The sequence below is a fragment of the Equus caballus genome, chromosome 10, assembly GCF_041296265.1.
Source record: "Equus caballus isolate H_3958 breed thoroughbred chromosome 10, TB-T2T, whole genome shotgun sequence".
Taxonomy (NCBI): Eukaryota; Metazoa; Chordata; class Mammalia; order Perissodactyla; family Equidae; genus Equus; species Equus caballus.
The window spans coordinates 3,448,228-3,460,754 of record NC_091693.1 but is presented as its reverse complement, the minus strand read 5'-3'; the positions used below and the strand labels follow the sequence as shown (position 1 = coordinate 3,460,754).

Below are 12,527 nucleotides of genomic sequence, written 5' to 3'. Positions count from 1 at the left end.
TGGGCTTGCTGGAGGAAGCCTGCGTTTTGGCCCTCTTCGGTGGAGTTTGAAGTTAAATGGTCTTGTCTGCTTCTTCTCTTGTTTGTGTCACTTGTTAAAGATCCCTTGAAATGCACCATTACAGTTTGCGTGTAGCTTACTGCAACAGAACTAGTCAGTGTGCATTTCAGCTACCCTAATTTCCTATAAGGGCCTATGGAATAGATGTTTTCTTTTTTTTTTTATTACCAAAATATAAAAACATTTGACTTGCTATCAATCTTCAGGTAACTGTAGATCTTGTACTAAAAGGTGAAGTGAAATCGAGCGTCCATAAATCAAGCAAATGGATGCTCGGGAAAGAATCAACAACACATATAGTCAAAAATATATGTAGTCTTAAAGGAGCTGCTCTGTACTCTGTGTGCATCTTAATATTATGCTTTCCATGAGGCTGTTCTCTGTTTTACAGAGAAGGCAAATATTTCCATATTTGATTTCTTCTTTATCTTCCAATCCAAAAGAGAATTTCTTTGTTGTTGTTGTTATTTTCTTTCTAAAAGGAAAGAAATTAACATTGTTTTTTCACCCATGGATATATGTAGTGGAAAGATTGCCGCGTGTTTTGACTAAGCATGCAAAATGTTTTATTAATCAGAGCACCAGAGTAGAAATGAAAGCACTAGGTCTTTAAAAGTGCCGGGGCGTCCAGGTACACGGGGAGCTCCGTAAAACCGTTGACCAAGCACAATGTGCGCAGACAAATGTCTTCTCATTGTGTGATGCGTGAAGGCCATGATAGATGGCTCCTAACAACAAAGCGTGGCCACTGAGACAAAATTAGTGTTGTTTTAATTACCAGTGTCTGTAATGCTATCTATCCGTAACCGCCTGGAAGAGACCGTCGCGGAGGGTCAGAAGGCCACCAGAGCTCGTACCTCCACGCACGGCTCTTATCGGCTCCCCAGTCACAGCCGCGTGCTGAAAAAAAGTTTAATGCTTCACTCAAAACATTTACTTATAGCAAAAAAATTGTTTCTTGTTTAAGAGAAGTGCCTTTATCTTTTTCTTTCAAAGGGAAGAAACAAGCAGATCTTATTAAATGCTATTTGGAGGTCAGGGTAATGGGCAGAAGATGGAACTGGCCTTGACATTCTTCAACGAAAGTTTACACTCCTGGAGTGGTGTTTTTTGTCAGTCACAAATAGCATGATGACACTAATAGGAAGGAAGATTCTTTATTTTTGAAACCTCCTTGAGCTGAGATGGGCCGCTCTTCAGACATTAGTAAGTGTGTATATTGTGAAGATGAAGTATATCCCTTACTTTCTGAGCTTGCGGGAGATGAAAGATAGGCCAGCTTTTGAAAATGGCCTGCGTGGCACATGCTATAAATGAGCAGGGAAAGCAATCGAGCTAATAGATTACAGTAATTATCCAATCTTTGGCTAGTTTGTATTGGCAAACTATAAATACAGTACACATTAGAACAAGGTGCTTACAGAATGTACATGAAAGGTCATTGTAATTTGCAAGTCGCTAGTCATTAGAATATGCTAAAAACCATTGCTTCGGGGCTCAGATTTTAATGATGAATACATTGATTATTAAGTAGCAGAGGAAAAATGTACAAGAGCTGCTGTGGTGTAATGATAGGTCGCTTTATTTTGGGAAGGAAATCAACTCAGCTTCAGAATGCATGCATTGAGGAGTATAATTGCAGTGAGGAAATTCCTCAGAGGAGCTTGGCACATATTAAAAGCAAAAACTTGAGACATGTTTGTGATAAGATTACTAATAAATCTCTGGTAAGTCTTAGACTCCTGACAATAATACAGCAACAGAGTACTTCATCTTCTGCAAGCTTTAGAATTTAAGATCAGTCACAAACAATCTAAATTACGACTGATGCTCGGCAGATGCAGTACTGGACGATGTTGCTCGTCATAAATCTCTCGTTCCTTATATGCAAATTAAACTCCATTTTAAAAGATAATTTTTCACATGGTGATCGCCTTTATTTGCGAAATGCTGGTGATTTTTAATGGGGAGAGAACAAGCCAGGCTCCAGATCCGGGAATGATTTCGTTCCAGAGGGGCTGCAGGAGCGCGTACTGTGCCACCGACTTGGGAGAGAACTTAGAGACCAAGTTGGGCTTCAACACGGCCTCGCTGTGCCCAGCAGCTGCCTTGGCGTCCGGCTCTAGGGGTTCCCTGGGTTCCATCTCCACTGCAAGGCTCTCTGACTTTTTTATTGCAGGGTGGGGTGCCAATTCCTGCCTGTTCTGGGATGGAAGCTTTTTCTCTAACAGCCCACTGCCCCCGCAATGCAAACTCTGCCCGCCAAGCGCCTGTGTCCCGTGCCTCGGTTCTCCCAGTTGGCACAGGATCCCTCACTGGACTCTCCTGAGTCTCGTTTTCCAAAAGGGACGTCCACGTGAAAATGGGCCTGTAGTCCTGAGCGCCGTGCCAACCGTCGTTTCTTTGTTTGTTTGTTTGTTTGCATTTTGGAGGTAAAGCAGCTTACGTCTGTGTCCTGATAGATAGAGTGGGAAAGGCTCGTTTCTCTTCATCACAGCCTGTACTCTTGAAATGTTTGTCTCTCAAGCACTGAATTTTTATTGCAGAGCTGTTGGTGGGAAACTTGGAAAGAATAAAAAGAGTTTTAAAAGCCTTTTCTGAGGTCCATCATTCCACTGCGTCACCCACCGATGCCTGAGGTTTACGGGAAAGGCTCGCCTCTTGGGTGGAGCCAGGGGCGGTGAGACCGCGGGGTGCTGAGGCCTCTTCAGGGCCCCAGGGACAGTGATGCTGGCTGTCATTGATCTGGCAAAAGAGCAAAGCAAGGGGGTTTTCACACCCTCCTGGGCTCACCAGGGCAGCTTGGCAGTGGGTTGCTTGGGCAGTTTCACTCTCTGTGTGCCTCCAAAGAAATGTCAGAACTGAGTGGCAGGGTGGCCAGTGTGTTCCCTTCTTGGCAGCGGCACCAGACTGGAAATCTGGGTCCAATCAGGGGCTGAGTCAATGCCTGTTTCCCCCTGGTTCTAGGGAGAAGAGACTCCCACTTATTTTTCCGTTGTTTTCTTGGATAGATGGTGGCAGGTCTCAAGGAAGGGTTATGAAGTCTGTATTTGTGCTTCTCTTTGTTTATCTGTCATTCTGCCCCCACACCTACCCTGCATACACACACACACACACACACACACGCACACACACATATTCTTCAAGTCAGTGGACTTCAACCAGAAACCAAGTGCTTGTTGATGAGTGCTGATGAAACCTCTTCCAGGAGGAAGGGACCGATGGCTCCTCGGGGGTGGATGCGGTGAGAACCAGGTGGTGCAGCACATCCCTCTGGGTCCTGTGCAGCCAGTGATTTCATCAGCCTGTGCATTAAGCGGCAACACCGCACGAGGGTAAGAATATAAATATGCTTTACAATTCTCAGCTTCCTATCATAAGAATACTTCCTGAGTGGATGTAAATTTACAACAGGTGCTTATCAAATGTGAAAATGCTTGCAAATCAGAAACAAACTTTAGGGCTGTGAACATATTTCAGTGATGGCTTTTGCAAGGGCTGTGCTCAATGCCGAGCAGTAATGTTGTTCCTCTTTAGTTTCGACATGAGGTGTCTTTCCATGGTTTGCCACAGGGAAAATTATGATGGCTGAGCCTCAGATTCTGGTGTTAAGATGCAGATTTGTTTAATAAAATCTATATTTACCATTGGGGCACAAATATTGCCAATATGCCCTGAATTCACAGGAGAGATCTTTACCATCAGAAGAACTAATATTTTCATTAATTGTGTGTTTCTACCAGAAGGCAGGCATCTTTGAACCATCTTTGCAGAGTCCATGATAGAAACATTTTTTACCTGTCCCGTTCTTGAGGACTGAAATGTGTTGAATCCATAAAATAAGAAGATGGCTTCTTTTCCTGGTTTGCCTGCCCTGAACAGTGAATGCCTCAGTATAATTGGGCTTTGTATGTTTTTTTCTGAATTGCACTTTTTTTTTTTTGCAGCTTTAAAATAGTCCCCACCCCTTTGCCCCCCAAATCTTTCAGGTCTCCTTGCAAGATGTACTTGTTGTGCACGGAGTAATTAGCCTGTTACAGAGATATTAATTAACACGTTGGAAATGTTTCCTTTATTAATGAGAAATTCACACATTCTATTTAAATTAATTTGTATAGTTTAAAATTAATTTATCGTGGCCTTTGATGACCTCAAATCCACTAAGACAAAACTGGAGTATTGTACTAACTGTTAAACCATTCATTAAACATTTTATGCAAATAGTGTTTGTTTATAAACAAATTAACTGCAAGGATTTTCAAAACAGGTGCTGTGTTGTGAATGCGTACTAAATGATGTGGTACTGAAAGAATTAATTAGACCTTCAGATGTAATTAGTTGCAATAATTTGCGTGATTAGCGGCTTGGTTAAGAAGTAAGACACACACATTGTAATGCATGGGAGAGTCGCTGCAGTGGTTTTGTCTTTCATATGGTGAGGATGAGTCTTTTCCATGTTTAGGAAATTTTTCAAAAAATTGCTGACATAGCTGGAGTTAATTGCCAAGTGTCCTGTGGGGGCAAACGGTGGTGGTGTTTTTTTCTCCCTTATCGTCTTCCAACGTGTAGCCACTGGATGTTCTGCTGTTCGCTCGCACCTTTATGAATTTTTAAAAGAGAAAGTTGTTAACCCCAGATCTTTTCATCCCCAGAGGAAATGACGACACTTAACACTTTGAGGGTTAAAAGACAGAACACAATTATTATAAGCTGAAGGAAACATGGCCTGCATTTTCAGATCGGCTGTTATCGCTCAGGGAATAGCCGCAGTCATTGTTTTGATGTCGCAGTGGAAGTGTCTTGCCTGTTCTTTCAGAAGATGGGCTGCCACTGTGAACAATTTAGTCCGATGGCCAAGGAGACTGGCGATCGTCCCTGCTGATGGCTCGTTTGCAGGATGCTGGTGTTCTAGAGGCCAGGCCACCGAGAGGCCTGGACCACAGCATTCAACTGGGTTTATTCTCTAGGGCCATGATGCTGTGACATGGTTCTCCAAGTCTCGGGGACCTTCCGACGCCTGCCCTCTGTGCCCCAGGGCTTCACACAGCGAGATCTTGCTTCGGAGAATGCTGGTGATGGACAGACTAGAATTTTTCATTGATTCATTCATTCATTCATTCATTCTTTCAAAAATCTTCTTTGTGTGCTCTGGGGATGCAGTAGTGATTGATACAGATGAGGTTCTTTTCTGATGGAGCTTCGTGTGGGGCAGAGACAAATAGATGATATGTTTCAGTTCATTTCAGCTCTGAAGAAAATAAAACACAGTAATCTGGTGGAGAGTCACTGAGAGGGATGGAGAGAAACTGAGTCTCTGCAGTCGTTCAGGGGCCTTGAGGGGGTCCTCCTTGCTTGCAAGGTTCACTCCATTCTATTTTAATGTGAAAGCTCTATAACTGTGATACATATTAATTTTTTGTGTGTAGGTGTATTCAGTGACACAGTAGACACATAAATACTCGGCAAGGGGCCTCCTGGCGAAGTAGGCTCTCAATAAATGACTGCTGGATATGAATGGGAATCTTGCTTGACCAGACCCATGTGCACATTCTTGTGATTTTGACAAGTTCTAGAGAAGAACTTGGATGACTGCTTCTCATTCAAGCATGTACTTCCTTTTGCAGCTGCAATGAGCAGCTGTCACTCTTGTGCCCTTCCCTAGGCAATCCTATGCAGAAGGAGAGAGGGTAGGGGTAGTGGGTGATTGGGGCAGACCTGGGGTCTAAAATAAGTTGGTTAAATGTGTGTGTGTGTGTGTGTGTGTGTGATTGTGCCCTACTCTTCCTGAAACCTGTTAAATGATAGAAGGTCTTGAAATGAGTGAGTTTCACATTTTATGAAAGGATCGTTTGCCGAAGATTGGCTAGTCCACCCGCTACCAGGCAGAATGACCTTGGGTAGCGCCAGGATGATGTCTGAGTTCCCTTCTGGCTCTGGAAATCAATGATTCTACTCTGGGCCTTGGAGACATTGAGGATCAGCGATGAAAACTTGTGAGCTTCTGTAAGACCAAAGCCTTGCCTCCTCTGAATTTCTTGGCCGTGTTTGATTCAGTCCACCCTCATTTTCAGCTGCTGTTTGCAAAGCAGTCTTTAAAATAGGCCCTTTTTCGATGATGTTTGAACTTGCACAAAATTAACATTTGCGTGTCATCAGGAGCCGCAGTGCATCATTCTGGGCAGTGAAGGATGAAAAGTCAAAGAATGTGGGCTGCTTGATTAAAACGAACAATCAAGGAAAGTTCTGAAAGATGGATACATAGAGCTGGCCCGTTAATTTATGTGGACTCCATTCCAATTGCAAAGGGACATTTTTTTTCCCTCGGAAACTTTTAAGAAATTAGGTTTTAAAGCTGAACTGGTGCACCACTCAACTTAAAATAGAAGAGAATTTGATTTGATGCTGTGCCTTTCCCATTCTGGCACTCTGTAATATTGCACGTCAGGCGCTCCTGGCTGCCGGGCTGTGGGGAGGCAGGGCCGATCTGAATGGTTCCTGAGAAGGTGATGAACGACCAGCCCCTTTACTCAACACTTGGAGAAGCACTTCCTGTGGGGTTTTAAAGCCTCTCTCCTCTGGGCCTTTGCACATCCGACCCCTCCTTGGACTGTGATCATTGACAAATATGTATTGAGGTCTTAGGAGCCCTGCCCACGAACGCCATCCCGTCCTTCAAGATTCAACCTGAATGTTGTCTTCTACTCCCCAAGGTATCGTTAGTAGTTTCTCCTGCTAAAAATAACCTGCATGGTAGCATTTATATATTATTATGCTCTGTTCGTGGGTGTCCTTGGGAAAGCACCTGGCCTTTATGGGACGGCACCTGTACTGTATCTGTGCAATGGAGCCGCCCAGAGAACTGCCTGAAGGCAGAGCAAGGGAGCACAAACCAGGTGGCGGGCATGCAGGCTCTTGACAAAAGTCAGCATGCCTCCTGCTCCTTCAGCCTCTGCTTGGGGAGGCGAGCCGATTGGCGGCCAAATAAGATCCACTTTCTTCCCATGGGCTTGCCTTAAAGTCTTTCTCTCCCAGCCTAGAGGAGGGATTAATGACTCATCATGGATGGTCCCGTATGTCAGATATTCTTGAAATTGCACCTGACTGCAATAGTTATTGCCTTTTGAGAGCATACTCAGTGTTCACATGCTACCAAGCAAGACCCAGATAATAACTCAAGCTATTCTCCATACTGGGGCATTACTTCTCTGTCCTGAGCCTCTGTTTCTCCCGTTGTAGAATGAGCAGTTCTGGTGCATTGGAGTTCCTTCCCACTCCGATACTTAGGAGCCTATATTTGGTCTTGAAACACTGATAGAACCAGGGGATAAATTAGCCCAAAGTATTTCCTTTGCCCTCCTTATGTCCTCTTTAATTTTTGGTTACACACGTATTGTGGGTCATTCTCTCTCTCTCTCTTTTCACTGTGATGTATGAAAAAACACTATTTAAAATAGACCTTGTAGAATAATGTTTGGATTTGAACAGAATTCTATCAAATATGTACTTAAACACGTTTGGGATGAAAATGATTTGAAAAGGGGATATTCCTTTAGACTGAGGTAGCTGCAGCTGGAGAGAAGTTGCAAGGAAGAAGGAAGTCTCTAAAGAAATCCAGCGCATCGTTTATGATCTGGCTGCCTAGGACACAGGAATGGTGACTCTTTGGTGGGAGGGTTTGGGCGATGCTGAAAAAGAGGAAATAATCTGAACAACCACAATGATTAATACTAACACTCGTCTTCAAAGAGCCATGAGATCTTTAGTATCTACAAAATATATGAGGCTTCAGTTGAAGTTTTTATCGGAGAGAGGCATCTGGGGCTCTATTTCATCTTCACTCAGCTGAAGGCAACCTTGAGAGCTGGATGGAAGGGGGTTGAGGTGGGCGGAGAGAGGTCCAAGGATGGAGAAGCAATATTCTTGCAGAGGTGCCTTAGGAAACTTGGTGTCCTGTGTTGGCTTGTAGAAAAATATGTTAGGTGAGGCCACTGATTTGAATGGCATCACTCCTGGGTGTTGGTTTCACCTGTACCCTTTTCTTGACTGGGCAACCTTTCTAGGACTTGATTTGTATACTGATAACATAGGAATGGCGAGCTCTGCCTTGCAGGGTTGTTGTGAGGGATAGATAGATTACATGGAGCAGGCACTCAACAAGCGCGTTGTTGTTAATCATATTGATGTCATCCCCTCTGGTTTTCAAATGCCCATTCCAGTTGGGGTCTGTCTTTTCTCTGCCTCCTCACGTTCTTTTGAAGAGCTAGTTGCTTTTCAAAGGAGCTAGCGATGGACTGTGTCTCAGTTACATTGTGGGTTCTAGCCTGAACATCTCCAAATGAATATTTTGGAAATACAAAGAGACAGAGTTAGAGGTATGAGAAGACTAGCATTGAGAGAAAGCTCAGAGAGAAGCCATGTCATCTGATCAATGTAGGAATTCACTGCTCTTGGCTTGAAGATGGGGTTATGAGCTATGTTCCTTGATTCAGTCAAAGTCCCTGGTGGGTGGGTTAGGGGTGAACCTGTCCAGAGAAGTGTGTCCTCACCAAGCAACCGCTTGGTGTTTCTCCTTGGAAAATCCTTTCCACATCCGAGGTGCCAAGGATGACTCACCTGACCCCAACCTTTCATCTAATTTCTTTTGGGGTCACTCGATGTGGAGCCTATGCTTGGTATTTCCTCCCATTGGCAAGACGGAGGGGATGCTGGAGGAAAAGTTTCTCTGATTCCTAAGCATCAGCAAATTCGAGGACATGTCCGGAGGTAATTGTATTAGGCAACATGCTAGTCCTTCTCTAATGGTCTTTATGAGCCCCAATGATAAAATGTGTATGTTCCAATGATTATAGGAATTTTATTTTCATCTGGTTTTATATTGCTATAAATATTTTGCATTTACCAAATAAAGTGGTTGCTATGTAGAGATCATAACTTCTGGGACCTAAATTTGCTTCAGATGATAGGCAAATTATAGACTACAATATGTGATCAAACAGCAGTATGGGGAACTTAAATAGAGTGAGCCCTGAGGACTGAGGCTGCTTAAAACTATGGGGGATGGAATAAATGGGAGTTTTAGCAAAGCTATCGCTGATTCCAGCAGATAAATTATGCTCTGCCTTTTTGTATCTCTTTGGGACTGTACTACATAAATTATGACCAAATATAATTTAGGCTATCAGCCTATATTTCTGAACATCCATCTTGTACATTTTAAGTACAAAATTACCATTTTGCAGAAGTATAAAATTGAGACAAATTTTTTTCCATCTGTGCATTTAACTTCTGCATACTTTATAGCAGCTAAAGGGTTCGAGAGGACCTCATTACCATCCGGAGGGGACGTTAGCCCCACGACTATATAACTGTATTAAGATCTACATAAACGAGAATAAAGTTCGAGGGACAGTAGAATGTGGAATTATATATTCTTTCTTAAATGGAGATGTAACTTTTATATAAAACTGCTCATCTCTGCTTTCCTGAATAAGAGTAACTGTTTATAAATTCAAACTTGCTGATGAAGGAGTCTGTGTTTATGAAAAGCCCTTTCAAAACATGGAGAAAAGAGCGGCCTCTCATTGGTAAAGGGGGTCTGTGTGAGCACTTTCCCTCCAGAGACCTCTAGGCTCTTGGTCTGGACTTGAAGTCTGGTGTGGTCCACACACATGACCCTTGGAGCTCCATGTTACTGTCACCCAAGCACCGACTACCTCAGATTTCTGAGTGACGTCAAGTGGGGACCTTGGATAGCTCTTGCGCCCGCCCATCTGGGATAAGGCATGGGCTCCTTGCTATGACTTCGGGTCACTGGCTTCTCAAGAGACCAGGGTGGGGCTGGGGGGCCATACTTGGCTAAGAAGCAGTGAGGACAGGAAGAGGGGAGCACGGTAGTTTCTTTCCATCCGCCTGGCAAATGGAAGCCTTCAAGGTGCTCGGTAAATCTCGGACCAGGGACCAGAGCAGCCTACAGGCTGGGTTTCCTCGAGACTCTGTGTGACACGACTCTGATGACCATCGTGGCATCTGAGGATGGCTTTTCTAGCGTTGGCCTGCTGGTTATCTGAGCTGCAATGGAGCGTCTGTGGTCCATACTGTGGAGCGATGGCAGAGGGCGCGACGTGAGACTCACAACCCCTTCAGGCCAAGTGGCCAGCGCCGTTTCACCTTCAGCTCACAGCCCCTCACTCCCTCGCATACCACAAAGAGGTTTTTGAAGGATCTCAGTGAATTTTCTCCCTCAATCTTTCTTTGCTTCTGTATATGACTTCTTTCCCCATCCTCCTCTCAAACTACTTTTTCATTTATTTTCCCCATGTCTTTTCTTTCTTCCTAGATGTGTGTCTTTTCTGTTCTGCTTTGTTTGTCTCTTTCTCGGCCCCCCGTCTTCCCCACCTTCCCCCAGATGACCAAACTGCAAAATGAATGCATATTTCAGCCAACAAGGTGGCTCACTGGTCTGGTCAGCTCTTGTTCGGAGCAAGTTCTTTCCCGAAGGAGGTTCCCCCAACTTAAGCCTTCAGGCGCTGCAGTGCAGGTGGAGAGAAAAGATGACCAGGTGCACAGAGAACAGTTGGTCAAGGGCTCCTGGCCAGCTGGAATTTTGGATGTAACTCCTGGGGGATGTTCAGACCTGGGAGCGATGACCCTGGATACTAGTAGGATTTTGCATGTGCCACATTATGTGTTAGACTCCTGTTTCCTCATGAGTGTGGGGACAATCAAATGAGATCTGAGGGAAGAAGAGCTTTGAGAAGGGTTGGGCGCCTGGCCTTGCTCTGTGGGGTTGGCTTCGGGAGGACGAACATCCTAGGTCTGTTTGCCGTGACCACACTGCTCCAAGAAGCCATGGGAAGAAACTTCTTTTATGGGTGAGGTGTTCATGTCTAACATTGTGGATTTCTCCTTTTCTGTAGGGACAGAAGCTCTCGGGGCTCCTGGGGGCCTGTACCCCGGATGGGCTCTTCAGAAGGAGTTCAGGGCCACTGTAGGACCCAGCACTGTCTTGAGCTCCCTGATTCCAAGTGGAAATGGTCCAGCAGAGGAGCCTCAGCTTTTCCATCATTGACAAAGGGATTGGAGGAGAAGGTGACAAGAAGAAGAACGCACTGGAAGCTGAGAATCAGGCTCTTGAAAGCCCCGAGGCCACCCCAGCCTCAGGCGGGTGATGTCAACTGGATCATTCCTTCATTCACTATTCAATGAATGTTTATTGAGGACCTACTATGAGCCAAGCATGTTCTACTTCTAGGTCTGAGATAGACCTCGAACTTTCAGACCACCAGATAATACATAAGTAGGAAATGTAATAAATAAATTAAAAAATTCCAGTTTGTGATAGCTGCCATTCATATTTTCTTGAGAAATCAAACAGAACAACCATTTAGAAAGTGACTGGAGCGGGCAGCTTCCCTAGAGCGGGTGGTGGGAAGTCCCCTCTGAGAGGTGACAGATGAGCCTGAAAGTTGAGAAGGAGACAGCTATGCAGAGGGGACCAGCGGAGGGAGCCACATGAGGAGGGCCCAGCTGAGGACTGTGAAGACACCATCCTCGCTGGCTGCGCCCTCTGTCCCTGGCTTCCTCGTCATAGCTCTGATGGGAACCGCCTTAGAGCCTTGAATCAACTCCACTCTCCCAAAGTCACATAGCTGGTAAGTCACAGAGGGGACGTCTGAAGGCAGGTTTCCTGGTTCAGACTTCCCCCCACTGGCCCCTCTGAGTTTCCAGGCCCAGATGAAGCTTTCAAGAGGTGTGACAGAGGGAGGCAAGGGCTGTGCATCATCTCCGTGGTCAGGATGCTGCAAACCAGAGGCAGCGATTTTGAGAGCTGGTTCACATCAAACCTGTTTAAGGAGCGTGCTCCTTCCGATGGCTGCCTCCTAGCACTCTCCCAGGGCCTTGACATTACACAGCTACAGGGGTTGCCCCATTCCGAGTGACGTGTATGAGAATGGAGCCTGCCCTCTCAACCAGGAGTGGAGCCACCTCATGGCTCACGTGTGCCCTGGAAACACTGAGTTCAGAGGAACTGGAGGCCTGCTCCGCCCCTTCATCAACAGTCAGTCCTCTCTAAATCAAGGGCTCAGATTCAGAATGGGCACAAGTGGAGGTCAGCTTAGAGCAAGGACTGATGGACATGGCCACGCAGTATCATGGGAGAGGGGGGTGGCTGACTCTGATCCTCTCTCAAGAGCCCGAGGTGTCACCCTTGGTGGAGGCTGGGTTATCAGAACTGAGATCAACTCTCACCACTTGCAGGTGCAGGGGGAACTAACCATTAATTGGACGTGAGAAATATAGTGACCTTGACCTGGAAATGCACCCATTGGTGTTATCGGCATACTTTATCCCCATGGTCAATCACCCCAGGAAGCCAGACTGTAATCTGAAACCACCTTATCAAATCACCATGAAAAAAATCATAGACACTGGGCCCTTATCATGAGCGCATTCTTCTGCTGAAGGCA

The 12,527-nt window shown here is 45.3% G+C and overlaps 1 long non-coding RNA gene across 2 annotated transcripts in view; it reads left to right on the top strand.

Moving 5' to 3' along the window:
• Window positions 1–11,397, top strand: part of LOC138915692 (uncharacterized) — a 170,535-nt gene extending 159,138 nt beyond the window's left edge. The window contains exon 8 of one of the 2 annotated variants that reach the window (XR_011421806.1): window positions 10,977–11,397. This is a non-coding gene — a long non-coding RNA (uncharacterized lncRNA). The remainder of the gene's footprint in view (window positions 1–10,976) is intronic. The other variant, XR_011421805.1, reaches the window with a different exon arrangement.
• Window positions 11,398–12,527: the final 1,130 nt, after the last annotated feature.